This window comes from Lissotriton vulgaris, chromosome 2_1, assembly GCF_964263255.1.
Source record: "Lissotriton vulgaris chromosome 2_1, aLisVul1.2, whole genome shotgun sequence".
NCBI classification, from domain to species: Eukaryota; Metazoa; Chordata; class Amphibia; order Caudata; family Salamandridae; genus Lissotriton; species Lissotriton vulgaris.
This window is the reverse complement of record NC_141687.1, coordinates 567,018,711-567,032,711: the sequence shown is the minus strand read 5'-3', so window position 1 is coordinate 567,032,711 and position 14,001 is coordinate 567,018,711.

The following is a 14,001-nucleotide window of genomic DNA, read 5'->3' as shown; positions in this document are numbered from 1 at the left end:
TAGAATAACAAAAGTAAAATGAACCAATGAAAAGTTTTATTAACAAGTCACATGACCTGTTATGCTTACGTTACGTGCTGCGCGCCGCGCCCCGGATCGCTTCCGGGAAGCTGCGCTTCACGCACCGGAGCACTTCCGGGTGCGCTAACGCGGCGTGTCATATAACGCATTACGCGACAACGTAGTTCCAGAATATAGTCAAAATGTCTCCACCAACCAGCGGTCGGAACACAACCCCTTTCAGCAGTCTAAAAAGTTCTGTTAAATGACAACAGAAGGGACAGGCAACAAGAACCATCAGTCAAAGAGGGGAGGGCAAGTTCTTCTCTACCGGGTCACGTTGGGGCGGTACCGGAACTGATCGAATTGGTAGTCTACAGTGTTTCTGGATGTTTCAGACTGAAGCTGGCGTCAGCATGAGAGCACCACCATCTCGTAGCTCAGTCGTGGCCATTCCACGAGCAATCATGGCAGCCGCTCCCCACCAGAAGCCTGCGGGAGTCGGGGGCCCCCAAGACTTTTGTAGAATCTTCAAGGCTGAGGGGACGCTTTCGAGAATGGGGCCCAAGCCCTAGCAGACAAGCGTCCGAGTTCCAAGGTGTCCCAGGACCATTTTAGTGGACCACGCCCAAATCTGAAGAGCCGGCCGCCATTATGAGAGTCCTGTGGCAGCCGCCTATCGCTGCATCGCAAGAGCGGGAGCAACTCAACTACATGGTGAGCGAGACGCTGTAGTCGCAAGAGCGGGCGGTACACAGCTGAATGGCGGAAGAGGCACAGTGTAGCAAAAGCGGGTGGAATGGCAACTGAAACGGTAAAGGGGCGCCCCACTACAGCGTGCCTTCAGGTCAAACGGATTGTGGGACAAGGTCCAGAATGGAAGAGTCATCAAAAGGCAAAAAGTTCCGCCGGACCCCGGGAGGCGGCCGCCTATGTCGGGGGCGATCTTAGGCCACACCAGGGCAACACGACTTGGGGAGGGGGCAGGAGCCAAGCCCCCCCTCCCAGTCCGCGCCACCACACCGTATGTTGAAAATCTGAAGCTATCGTTCTACAAACTCTCAACCAGCCTTGGATGGAAAAATCTTGAAGAATGTACAAACTGAAAACCAGTTTTTGTCTGCATAGCATCAGCAGCAACGCTTGCTATCAGAGTGCATGAGTTTCATGCTCGATCGATTGAGCTAGCCGGATCAGGCAACAAAAAGTATAAAATAGTTATGTAAATAGTTATTTAATAAAATGTTTTACCCTGTTACTTTGCTGGTGTGTTGTATATATTTATAATATTTGCATAGAGTTTATCGTTATTTTGGGCGGGGTGGGTGGCGGAGCCGAGCTGTCTTGCAGCCATCATGGTGTGGAGCTCAGTTCATCTCACTAGTTTCGTATTTCTCATGAAGGGTTGTTCCTAATGTTTCTATTTTAGCGAGGTCAAAAAGAGATCCCATTAGTGGCCTACTGATTTTGCTCGATTACTTTTGTTTTTTTAAACGATTTTTCACTATCTGCAAAGACTAAACAGAGTATTGCGACTCTGTGCTTGTTTGTAAATAGAGAATGAACCTAAGAGAATCAATTCTAAAACAGTAAATGCTTGGATAACAATCAATCAAATGGAGAGACAAGCAGGCACGATGGATTACAACGGGGGCAAAGGCCTGTGTTAACTACCCTTCACTATCTGCAAAGAGAGAGTACTACTAAGAGAAAAGAGGGGGGGGGGCAGCGTTCAAAGCACATCAGCGTGCATAAACACGAAAATGTTTTTACCTATCACGTACTTAACATTTGACAGCTTTTGATATTTGCTATTAAAAAACCATTGAAATTCACTGAAAAAACCATAGGTTATAGACCATATATAGTTAGGAATTAGCATTTACAAAACCTTGAAAATTCACTGAAAAAACCATAGGTTTTAGGCCATATATAGTTAGGGATTAGCATTTACAAAACCTTAATTTACTCGCACAAAACCATAGAAATTCGCATATATAGTTAGATGCAATTACTATATATCGCGCACCCGCAATCCACTGCTGATGATGTCACATATTACATCATTCATGACATGGTCAGTGACATCACTGATGACATCTCAAATGACATCACTGATGACATCTCAAATGACATCACTGATGACATCACTGATGACATCTCAAATGACATCACTGATTAAATCACTGATAACATCTCATTTGACATTACTGATCAGATCACTGATGGTATCATTCATGTGATAATACGATGAACCTCTTCAGACTCTAATATAACCTTAGATACAATCAGTGTAAACAGACACTCACAGACTGTCACTCATCCATGGAGTTACTCACACACCTAGTCAGTCATGCAAAGAATCAATCACACCTCCATTTCCTCAACTATACAGTTATACACACCTTACTTAATCAAACATATACTAACACTCTTATACAATCACTGATACAAGTTCACAATGTTCCATACAGCCACTCACACATTCACTGGCTCTTATGCACAGTTATTTATATATATATATCAACTCTTACATGTACTGTGTTTTACATATGTACTTACTTTGACATGTAGCACTGAGAAATCCAATCACTCACCAATACACTCATGCAGACAGTCAACCGCCCATACAGCTGTTTCCACATGCACTTTTGAACCCATACATCTAGTGAATCAACTGCTCACACATCTATGCACAGAGTCACATACCTCCCAGCCACCCCCACACACACACTTACTCTCCCATACAAATATTTGGGCAACCAATCAATAACCCATATAGTTACTCATATGGCTACTGATCAACACATGCAGCAGTTTACAGAACTACAGAAATAATGATGCACAAATTAAGACAGTTTAGTCACTAACCCATGCACTCAGTGAGACACATTTAATCATTCTCTCATACAGTCAGTCATGCACCTACTAAATCCTTCATCCAAACACTTATACATCCACTCATTCTTCAATATGTAAGACATATTTTAACTTTACAGAACCATACAGTCACTGGATGTTGTCATCAGTGATGTCATCAGTGATGTCATTTGAGATGTCACCAGTGATGTCATTTGAGATGTCATCAGTAATGTCATCAGTGATGTCATCAGTGATGTCACTGACCATGTCATGAATGATGTAATATGTGACATCATCAGCAGTGGATTGCGGGTGCGCGATATATAGTTATTGCATCTAACTATATATGCAAATTTCTATGGTTTTGTGCGAGTAAATTAAGGTTTTGTAAATGCTAATCCCTAACTATTTATGGCCTAAAACCTATGGTTTTTTCAGTGAATATATATATATATATATATATTTTGCATCTCTGCAACCCCCCATGGTGGTGCCATCTTGACAGGGCTGTATAGTCCTAAATGTACCGAAGCCCATTGTCTACAGGTACAGATCTTTGTCGATCTCCCACCATTGGGCCTTGAAGTCCCAGGCCAGCCAGACCCTAAATTCCTCATTGTAGTGTTCCCATACATATACCCCCTGTGTTACCTGTGCCCTCCTGATCCCATCCATGAATTTGAATAAAGACACGTCTCTGGATATTTCCTGCGAAATTCAGGAAAACTGCAGTTCCATTCTCTACTGTCATCAGCACCAAGGCCTCTCTCTGTATATTCCACTTTGCATTTCTCTTCGGTTGCTACATAAGATGTGCTCCACCGGTATTGCGTCCCTCCCATGCAAGATAGTTTCTTTATTGCTATCTCGTGACCTTCTTTTGCCCTGTCACCCTGAAGCCTTGATTTCATCCATCTCCACCACCTTATCCTCATCCTTGTGTGTTTGCGTCCTTTCTCCTGTTTCCCCTTGTTTCTCTGCCGTCAGCCCTTGACCTGTGTCTCACCTATTATTAGTGTCTCTGCACCCACCCGATATTCTTCACCCACAAACCTTTTCTGAGACTGACCTCTCCGATATCTTCTTTGCCACCCACTTTAGCCCTGACGGACAACTTGTCCATTGTGCGAGCCTGATCTCTGCCTCCCCCCAATCACCGTTACCTGGCATCATGGTCGGTGTCCGCACCAGATCCAGCCCTCTAGCCAGTCGTGAAGGGGCTCAAATGGCATCAGCCTGTGCAGGGTTTCTTTCTTAATGACTCCGAGCCTGTAACAGACTAGGGACAACATCATTATAATGAACCCCCATCCTCCAGAGCTCCCTTCTTTCCTCATCAATTATTTTCTTTCCTTTTTATTGCTTGAGTGTTTTCCTCCTTAAACTTTGTCAGCATTGGCGGGATCCAAACACGTGACCTTTCAAAGCCAGTGCCCTCAGAGGCCAAAAACATTACAGATGAGCTATAGCTCCTTGTTTCTTCCACACGTTTTTTGAATCCCTCTGTATGATTGGCGTCATGACCCAAGATCGGGCGAGCATGTTAACCTGTGCCTCCGCTATTGCCCGTCTTTGCTGAGTTACCTCCTCGATGTACCAGCGGGCCGTAGTACCCCCATCCCAGCTTGTTGTTCCTGATGCCCACAGACCCTCCCGAGGCCCAAGTCTGCCTTGGCCCACTTGAGAATTGCACCATCGAGGCCACCTTTGACCTCCAATGCAGTGTCGGGACTGTCCCTACCCGAATTCTTGATGGCCGCTCCAGACCATGCCATCCCTTCCCCTTGGGTCTTTGAGACTCACCCAAGTTTTCCTGTCCATGTGACCGCTTCCCCTGCAACACAAAAAATGATGTCCGGCAAGCCGGGATTAGCAGCCCTACCTGACCTTTCTCTTCCTGCTGTCTGGAAGTTTGTCCTCACCCATTATCCCCTCCCACCCCTACTCCTGCCTCTTGCTGTTCCCTGCAGACACCACTTGCTTCCACCCCCACTCCCCAGTCCATCATGTCCTGATCCCCCCCACAGGGCCCTATCTATCCATCCCCCGCTTCAAGGAGCCTGGGAGACCCCACCATTGCCCAGCCCTGTTTTCCTCCTTGTCTCTCACCCAATGTAAACCTTGTCTCTCCTACCCCATGCGGGGAGCTTGTGCTTAGAGCCCCCCCTCCTGGACTGAGACAGTCTCTGTCCCAGCGATTCCCCAGTATTTTCCCTCAACCCTCTTTTCGTGTAGCCCTCCCACCACACAGCCTTCGATCCCCCCAAGTCCAGCCCTGCTGAACTGTATAAAAAAGTGGGCCCTCTAGCCATTGGGCTACCTTCCTCCCAGATACTCACCTTGAAACTACAGGCCTGTTCCCCCCGCTCCTCACTATGGTCAGCTATGCTGACAATGCTCAGAAAACTCAGGTGCCCAGCCCTCCAGGCCCCCATCCCTAAAGGCTGACCTTGCCACCTCCGGCTGGACATGAATCCCTGCCTTATAGCGCGCTGAGACATCAGGCGCATAAAATATTGCCTAAAAACAGCTGATCGCCTGCACCCCCACCCATACTTCTCACTGCCCGTACGGGTGCTGTGAAGCAGCCCGCTCCCTTTAAATCTAAATGGTACTGCAGGACATGGCGTGTCACTGTGTGGAGCTCTGCACCCCCCCGCCCCCTTACTGGCTTCTAAATACCAGGGGCCACACCTTTTGCCTTCCTCTGGGTCCTGGCACTTACCTCAACTACATTTGCCCCTGCCACCACACCGCTCGATATTTATGAATAGTCCACATAATATTGGTTAATCAAGATTTTTAAGTTTTAAGACTTTGAGTTCACTGATGTGAAATTTTCCATCCACTGGAACACAAAACTTGGTTGTTTGCCAACCAAAGGATGCCGTGTCTATAAAGGGTGGGATCACTTAGGCTAAAGAACACATTGAAGTGCATGTTTGGTATTGTGAGGGACAGGAAAGGTGGCAGATGTGGGGGCTGGAGTCTAGGGAAGGGTGCTAAAATGTGAAAGCCTATACTTGTTGTAATGCTTGGTTTCCCAAAGGGGTGGAATAGGCTGCCCCACAGGAACTGTGGAGGTGAGGGTTATGTTATGTTATGTTAGGAGGTTCTTTTAGAGCGCACTGTCACCGTGAGTTTCCTGGCGCTGATTGGGGTTCTGTGGGATGGCAGATTAGAGATTAACCAGATTGGGGGAAGAGCCAAGTTTTGAGAGACTTGCGGAAAAGGATGAGTGAGTTGACAGATTTGAGAGAAAGGGGAAGAGAGTTCCAAAGTGTAGGGGCAAGATGTGAGAAACTTCAACCTCCAACCCTCGCGAGTTTAAAGGAGGGGGTGACCAGGAGGTGAAGATGAGAAGATCTGAGATTGCGCGGGGGCGGTACGGAGTGATGAGGGATTTCAGAAACCTTGGGGAGGGACCAGTAAGGGATTTAAATACTAGGCAGCCGATCTTAAAGGCTGCCCTAAGATTGATTGGGAGCCAGTGCAATTTGGCAAGGAGAGGCTTGGTCGACTGCCATTTAGGGATCCTGAATACAAGTCGCGCCGCTTGGTTCTGGGCGATCTGCAGCCTGTAGAGCAAGGTTTTTGGCAGACCATAGTATAGGGAGTTCGAGAAGTCCAAGCGGGAGAGGACCAAGGCCAAGGTGACTTGGAGCAAGACTTCGGGGGACAAAAGATAAGCGACCTTCCTAATCCTGCGGAGCTGGTACATACAGGAGGAGACCACTGCCCCCACCTGGGCCTTGAGAGAGAGTTCGGAGTCAATAATGACTCCCAAACTCTTTACGGATGCCACAGGGGCGGGGGGAGGGCCAAGCCCAATGGGCCAAAAGTGTGGACCCCAGTGGGTGGAGCTCCTGCCAGGAAGAAGGAGCTCTGTCTTTCCAGGGTTCAGCTTAAGCTGATTTTGGCTCATCCAGAGGAGAATGTGGGACATAACAGAGTGAAAATTGGAAACAGTGGAGGGGGTGGAGAGAGGAAAGATGAGTTGTAGGTCGTCAGCGTAATTAAAGACGGTGACGTCCCACTGCCTCAGAGAAAAAAGAAGGGGGCGGAGATAGAGATTGAAAAGAAGGGGGGACAGAGAGGAACCCTGGGGGACACCACAAGAGGAAGGTACTTTGGGTCCACGGAATGTACCCAGACTGACCGACTGAGACCTGCCGGACAGAAAGGAGTGGACCCAGGCCAGCGCCGGGCCCTGGAGGCCGGCTTGTTCGACACGGCGGATAAGGATGTCATGATCCACCGTGTCGAACACGGCCGACAGATCTAACAATACCAGGGCCTGGGGGATGCCCTTGTCGGCATTGCCTCTCAGAGTGTCGAGCACGGCCAGGATGACTGCCTCCGAGAAGTGGCCGGGTCTGAATCCGGCCTGATTGGCCTCCAGGAAGTTCGAGCTTTCGACGAACTGTGAGAGGCTAGCAGTGACGTGGGCTTCCAGAATTTTGGAGAGGTAGGGAAGGAGGGAAATGGGTCGGTAATTAGCTGGGACCGAGGGGTCAGCCCCAGGCTTCTTCAAAAGAGGCACTAGAACGGCCTCCTTAAAAGAGCCAGGCACCATGCCCGAGGAAAGTGAAGAGTTCAACAGAGGGAAAATGCATTCGGGAAGGGTAAGGCAGATGTCTCGTAATATAGAAGGGGGGCAACAATCATCCGGGGAACCAGACTTGACCCGGGTGACTAGTTTCGCTAGGGTGGCTGAGTCAAGAGTAGGGAAGTGTGAGAGTGAGGAAGAGTTGTGGGGAACCGGAGTGATATCAGCGTCAGGAAGGGAGGCGGTGATGGAATCCTTAATCCTAACAATTTTGTCCACAAAGAAGGAACTGAGGGCATTGCAAGATTCCTGGGTGGGGGCCTGAGTAGGAAGAGTCCTAGTGTCAGTGGTGAGTTCCCCAATGACTTTAAAGATTTCCTTGGATTTGATGGGTGCGGAGAGGATTCTTTCAGTGATGTGTGCGGATTTGTCCGCGATAATAGCTTTTTTATATTTATTGCGCGCGGCCAGGTAAGTCTCCCTACTCGTGGTGCAATAGTCCCTTCTCCACCTGCGCTCCAATTGGCGAAGTTCAAGATGTTGCTGTTTTAAATTAGAATTGTACCACTTGTGGGAGTGACTATGCCGGGACCGAGGGAATTTAGTGAGGGGGGCCAAGGTATCGCTGGCCGAGACAAGCCAGTGGAGGATGTCATTGGCTAGCTCGCCAGTGCTGAGGTCCGGCGTGAGGGAAGGGCGCGATTTCGAGAGGAGGTCAAGAAGGTCCTGAGTGTCTACAGTCCTCCATTTTCGGGCCATGTCGCCCTCTGAAGGAGGGACCCTGATATGGCCAGTGATAGTGAGGGTGGCCTCGACCAGGAAATGGTCGGACCAGATGCAGGGAGTGATCACCGGATGAGAGAGCTTGACCCCATGGGTCCAAATGTGATCGAGGATGTTGGTTGAGGGACGATAAGGCTCCGACGAGCTCAGTGGCCTGAGGGCCAGCATCCTTATGTTGGAACCAATAGTTAAAGTCCCCGAAGATGGCCACACGGGAGGAAGAAGTGGTGAGATTGGCCAGCTGTTCGACAAAGGAAGAGGGAAAAAGGGGCATAGGGTGAGGGGGACGGTATAGCACCACGAGCGTGACAGCGCCCTCTTTCGTGCCCAAGTTGATCACAAGATTGTCAACTGCTGGGAGAGTAAGCGAGGAAGTAGAGATGATTTGTAGATTTTTCCGAATTACTGCTGCCACGTCCCCTCCATGACGACCACCTGGTCGATTGGCGTTCAGCGTGTAATAATCGGGAGGCAACGCCGCCAGGATATCTGGGAGCGAGTCTTCCGATAACCATGTCTCCGAGAGTAGGAGTATATCAGGGTTCTCGGTAGTCAGCAAGAGGAAGATATCGATCTGATGCCTAATAAAAGAACGAGTATTGAGGTAGAATATGCGAATGCGTGACTCATGAATGGCAGGCATGTCTACACCTAGTAGAGGGGGGGAGCTTCCCATAATTTCCAGAGTGGAAATGCGGGCCCAGATGGTAGGATGAAGGGAGCAGGGGGGGGACTGCAGTGCTTTAAGTGCCGCAGCGGTGTAAATTATGGGAGCGGTAGCGTCCCTGGCCCCTGCGCCCGTCTGGGCACGGACGTGCACAGACGGGCGGGACTTAGGCGCGACTTCGGCGCGATGACGGCGCGCCCGCTGCGCCCGTCCGCTGTGCTCCCTAAAAGGAGGGACCATTTTATGAGGCTGAGGGCGGGAGGGGCCGAGCGCTGCACCGCTCGCCTACTCCCTCACCCAAGATGGCGGCTCACCAGGTCACGACCCAGGCAGCACCTAGCTCGGCTGCAGTGGGCGGGCCGGGAGGCGGGGCAGGGTGTCAGCTTGTGGAAGTGCAGCGCGACCGGACGGGTCCCAGCGCGCACTCAAAGGTCGGGAGTGAGTTTTGAGCAGGCGGCGCAAGATGAAATGAAGCGTCTCCAGGGGGACCTGCACAACAAAAGAGGGGTGAGTGTTGCACAAGCATAAAAACAATTAAAATGCGGCACACAGATACAGCGTGAGTAAGCGCGCGGTGAAGCTGCGAAGCTGTGTGATCCAAGGCGAGATAAAAACGTGTGGCGCTCCCAGATTCCAGTGGTCATCTGAATCACCCACAGACGCCCAATCAATGGGATAATAGCCAGGCCAGGGTTTTTATGAGGCCGAGGGCGGGAGGGGCCGAGCGCTGCACCGCTCGCCTACTCCCTCACCCAAGATGGCGGCTCACCAGGTCACGACCCAGGCAGCACCTAGCTCGGCTGCAGTGGGCGGGCCGGGAGGCGGGGCAGGGTGTCAGCTTGTGGAAGTGCAGCGCGACCGGACGGGTCCCAGCGCGCACTCAAAGGTCGGGAGTGAGTTTTGAGCAGGCGGCGCAAGATGAAATGAAGCGACTCCAGGGGGTGGTTCAGAGTGTGATGTTAGGGATTGTGAGGGGCAGCACACACACCAAGAGATGGAGAGCCACAAAGCACCTGTTGCCTCTTGCAAAAGCAGTAAGAATTTCTCTTCATTGCAAACGGCTGTTGAATCTGCCCTTCTTTTTGTAATTTTTATGACTTTGCTTATTGCAAACCTGCCCTTCTTTTTTAACCTTTTGGACAATGCTTGTCACTCAGCTTTGCTCTCCATATATTCTGACATCCATGTATTTGTAAATAATGCACATCACATAATACAAAGCCATTTTAAAATGGTAAGTAACTGTTACCACGCATCTTTTAGCACAAAATACTGTTACAACGAAACTATTACCACGCAGGACCCTTTACAACGAATACCTTTACAACGCATTACACTACAACGCAGATACTATTACAGCGCATACCATTACAACGTAAGTATAGGTAAGTTTATCTTTTTTTTAAAAACATTTATTAGGAGTATTGGGTTTGGGTTTTAGGGTACAGGGGTACTTTTAGGTTTCAGGGTTGGGTTTGGGTTTTGGGGTACAGGGGTATTTTTAGGCTTCAGGGTTGGGTTTGGGTTTTGGGGTACAGGGGTATTTTTAGGTTTCAGGGTTGGGTTTGGGTTTTGGGGTACAGGGGTATTTTTAGGTTTCAGGGCTGGGTTTGGGTTTTGGGGTACAGGGGTATTTTTAGGTTTCAGGGTTGGGTTTGGGTTTTGGGGCACAGGGGTATTTTTAGGTTTCAGGGTTGGGTTTGGGTTTTGGGGTACAGGGGTATTTTTAGGTTTCAGGGCTGGGTTTGGGTTTTGGGGTACAGGGGTATTTTTAGAGTTCAGGGCTGGGTTTGGGTTTTGGGGTACAGGGGTATTTTTAGGTTTCAGGGCTGGGTTTGGGTTTTGGGGAACAGGGGTAATTTTAGGTTTCAGGGTTGGGTTTGGGTTTTGGGGTACAGGGGTATTTTTAGGTTTCAGGGCTGGGTTTGGGTTTTGGGGTACAGGGGTATTTTTAGGTTTCAGGGTTGGGTTTGAATTTTGGGGTACAGGGGTATTTTTAGGTTTCAGGGTTGGGTTTGGGTTTTGGGGTACAGGGGTATTTTTAGGTTTCAGGGTTGGGTTTGGGTTTTGGGGTACAGGGGTATTTTTAGGCTTCAGGGTTGGGTTTGGGTTTTGGGGTACAGGGGTATTTTTAGGTTTCAGGGTTGGGTTTGGGTTTTGGGGTACAGGGGTATTTTTAGGTTTCAGGGCTGGGTTTGGGTTTTGGGGTACAGGGGTATTTTTAGGTTTCAGGGTTGGGTTTGGGTTTTGGGGTACAGGGGTATTTTTAGGTTTCAGGGCTGGGTTTGGGTTTTGGGGTACAGGGGTATTTTTAGAGTTCAGGGCTGGGTTTGGGTTTTGGGGTACAGGGGTATTTTTAGGTTTCAAGGCTGGGTTTGGGTTTTGGGGAACAGGGGTATTTTTAGGTTTCAGGGTTGGGTTTGGGTTTTGGGGTACAGGGGTATTTTTAGGTTTCAGGGCTGGGTTTGGGTTTTGGGGTACAGGGGTATTTTTAGGTTTCAGGGTTGGGTTTGAATTTTTGGGTACAGGGATATTTTTAGGTTTCATTGTTGGGTTTGGGTTTTGGGGTACAGGGGTATTTTTAGGTTTCAGGGCTGGGTTTGGGTTTTGGGGTACAGGGGTATTTTTAGGGTTCAGGGCTAGGTTTGGGTTTTGGGGTACAGGGGTATTTTTAGGTTTCAGGGCTGGGTTTGGGTTTTGGGGTACAGGGGTATTTTTAGGTTTCAGGGCTGGGTTTGGGTTTTGGGGTACATGGGTATTTTTAGGGTTCAGGGCTGGGCTTGGGTTTTGGGGTACAGTGGTATTTTTAGGGTCCAGGGTTGGGTTTGGGTTTTGGGGTACAGGGGTATTTTTAACATATATATTTACAAATTATTAAATAAAAATTAATATAATTAATTAAAATATTTAATAATAAAATATTTAATAATTAATAAAAATATTTAAATAATTATTAATTACATTATTTAAAAATATTATATACTTACCTATACATATGTTGTAATGGTATGCGTTGCAATAGTATCTGCGTTGTAGTGTAATGCGTTGTAAAGGTATTCATTGTAAAAGGTCCTGCGTTGTAAAAAATGCGTGGTAATGGTATGCGTGCTAAAAGTATGTGTGCTAACATCATATATCCTTTTAAAATTACTCTTAACGTTTTAAATACTGTGTAATATCTTTCAGTATTTACGGTGTAGAGGAGGCCTATATTATTGTGGTTGGTTTTCTTGTGTATGTATAAGGAGTACACTGATTTCTTTTGCAGGAGCATATATAAGGTTGTTTCCATTTTTGTTGCAATGAGAATTTGCATCTCGCTAGCACCACTATATATAGCTGATGGCTCACAGTTACAAGTAGGGAGGTGAGTTTGTTCTTTCATGATTTTTTGTGCTGGGTCCTTTACTGAAGTTGTTGAGTTGTGCCTATGCTGTGTAGTTTTTAATACTGAGAGAAAATTAGAGATGTAATATTTTGTTGTTCCTGTGAAGGCTTGTTTGCTTTGGGTTTGCTTTTAATGAGGCTCTTTCCATAGTTTCATCTTTTTCATAATTTAAGGTGGTGCTCGGAAAAGCAAATAAAATCCTACTGATAATGAATACTTATTCGTTTTCTACTACTACTCTCTGGCAATCAGAGTGGGTTATCATTTTTTTTCAGGAAGGAGCATTAACAAATTAGCATGTGTAGAACATTTAGGACAGCGCATTGAGTTTCAAGATGGCCGCCTAATCACAGAGCTCAGCACCGGGTCATGGCGTCTTAATTTCGGAAGTTCCCGATCCGCTCTTCTCTTCATTTTGGGATGTACTACCAGCTGAAAATCCCCTGAACACAAGACTGTCTGCCAAATCAAGTTTTTTATTCCTGGTCCATGGTAACATTGAGGGAAACGTGTGATTTTTTTTGGCCGCCATTTTGTATTTCCTTGCATCTGTAGGAATTCTCTTCAGCACTGGGTATTTGCTGAGGTACTGCATATTCTACCTTCTCCCTAACTATTCCTTTGTTACTGTTACTAGGATATTTCTCAGTTTTCTTTTCTTTTGATCCTTCCATTGCATTTTGGGATTTACCTTATTGGGCTGTCTTGTTCCTATTGGGAGGAGTGTCTTTTTTGGGAGACTTATTGTTTTTCAACACTTGTTCTGGATTCTATTCTTTATTTAATACAAGGGCAGAAGTAAACATTAACTGCACTCAAGCAAGAAACCTACAGCGAAACTGCCTGTGTCAGGTCTCTCTTTCATTGACCCTTCAATGGACTGTTTGCTCAATTTTGTAAACATGACTCAATCTAATTCTTTTCAGTCTTCGTCTTTGTCCATTGCACCTTCCAAAATGCTGCTGCATTCATCTGCTAATAAAAGACTTAAACAGGACTCTCCATCTCCGCCCAAAATAATCTCACCTGTTTTGGAGGGAATATGTGCTTTGAGACCATTTATTGAGGACACCAATACACTTCCACGAATTCTGGACAATTAATGGTCATCACTGGATTCTAGGTTGTCTGAGGTGGGAAAACATGTCAGTGATATACAGAACGCGTCTGGTAAACATTTTTCTCTAGAGAGGGATGTTCTGTATTAAAAAAGTCTGCTGAAGATATTGAAAACAAGAATAGGCACACTAATATTCACCTATATGGTCTTTCAGATGGTAATGAGGGGATAACTTTCTTCACCTCTTTTCTTCCAAAGCTCCTGGACCTCCCTACATCTACATCTTTGAATATCCAGCAAGCTCACAGACTGGGCCCCCGCATGACTTCTTAATCTGCTCTTTCAAACCTCTGAGGTGTGATCCTTCTTTTCTTAAAAGTTACTGACCTCCTACTTGTTTTAAATAAAGCTAAGCTTAACAAACAATTAGTCTCGAGCAAAAATGTTCGTGTCCAAATATGTTTCCCCAGCAACTGCTTGACCACAGGAGTTCCTTGAGCTGCAACCAGCTTTACATGTTTAGGTGCATGTTATAGCTTATTTCCTTCTTGTTAGTTTAAGGTTACTTTTCGGAGTAATACCTCTACTTTTGAAGAAGCTGCGGCTCTCCTGAAATTTTTTCACTCACATTCTACAATGTCTTTGAAAACTACTGGTCCTTCCTCCATAACTTGACTTTTATGTGACAGTCT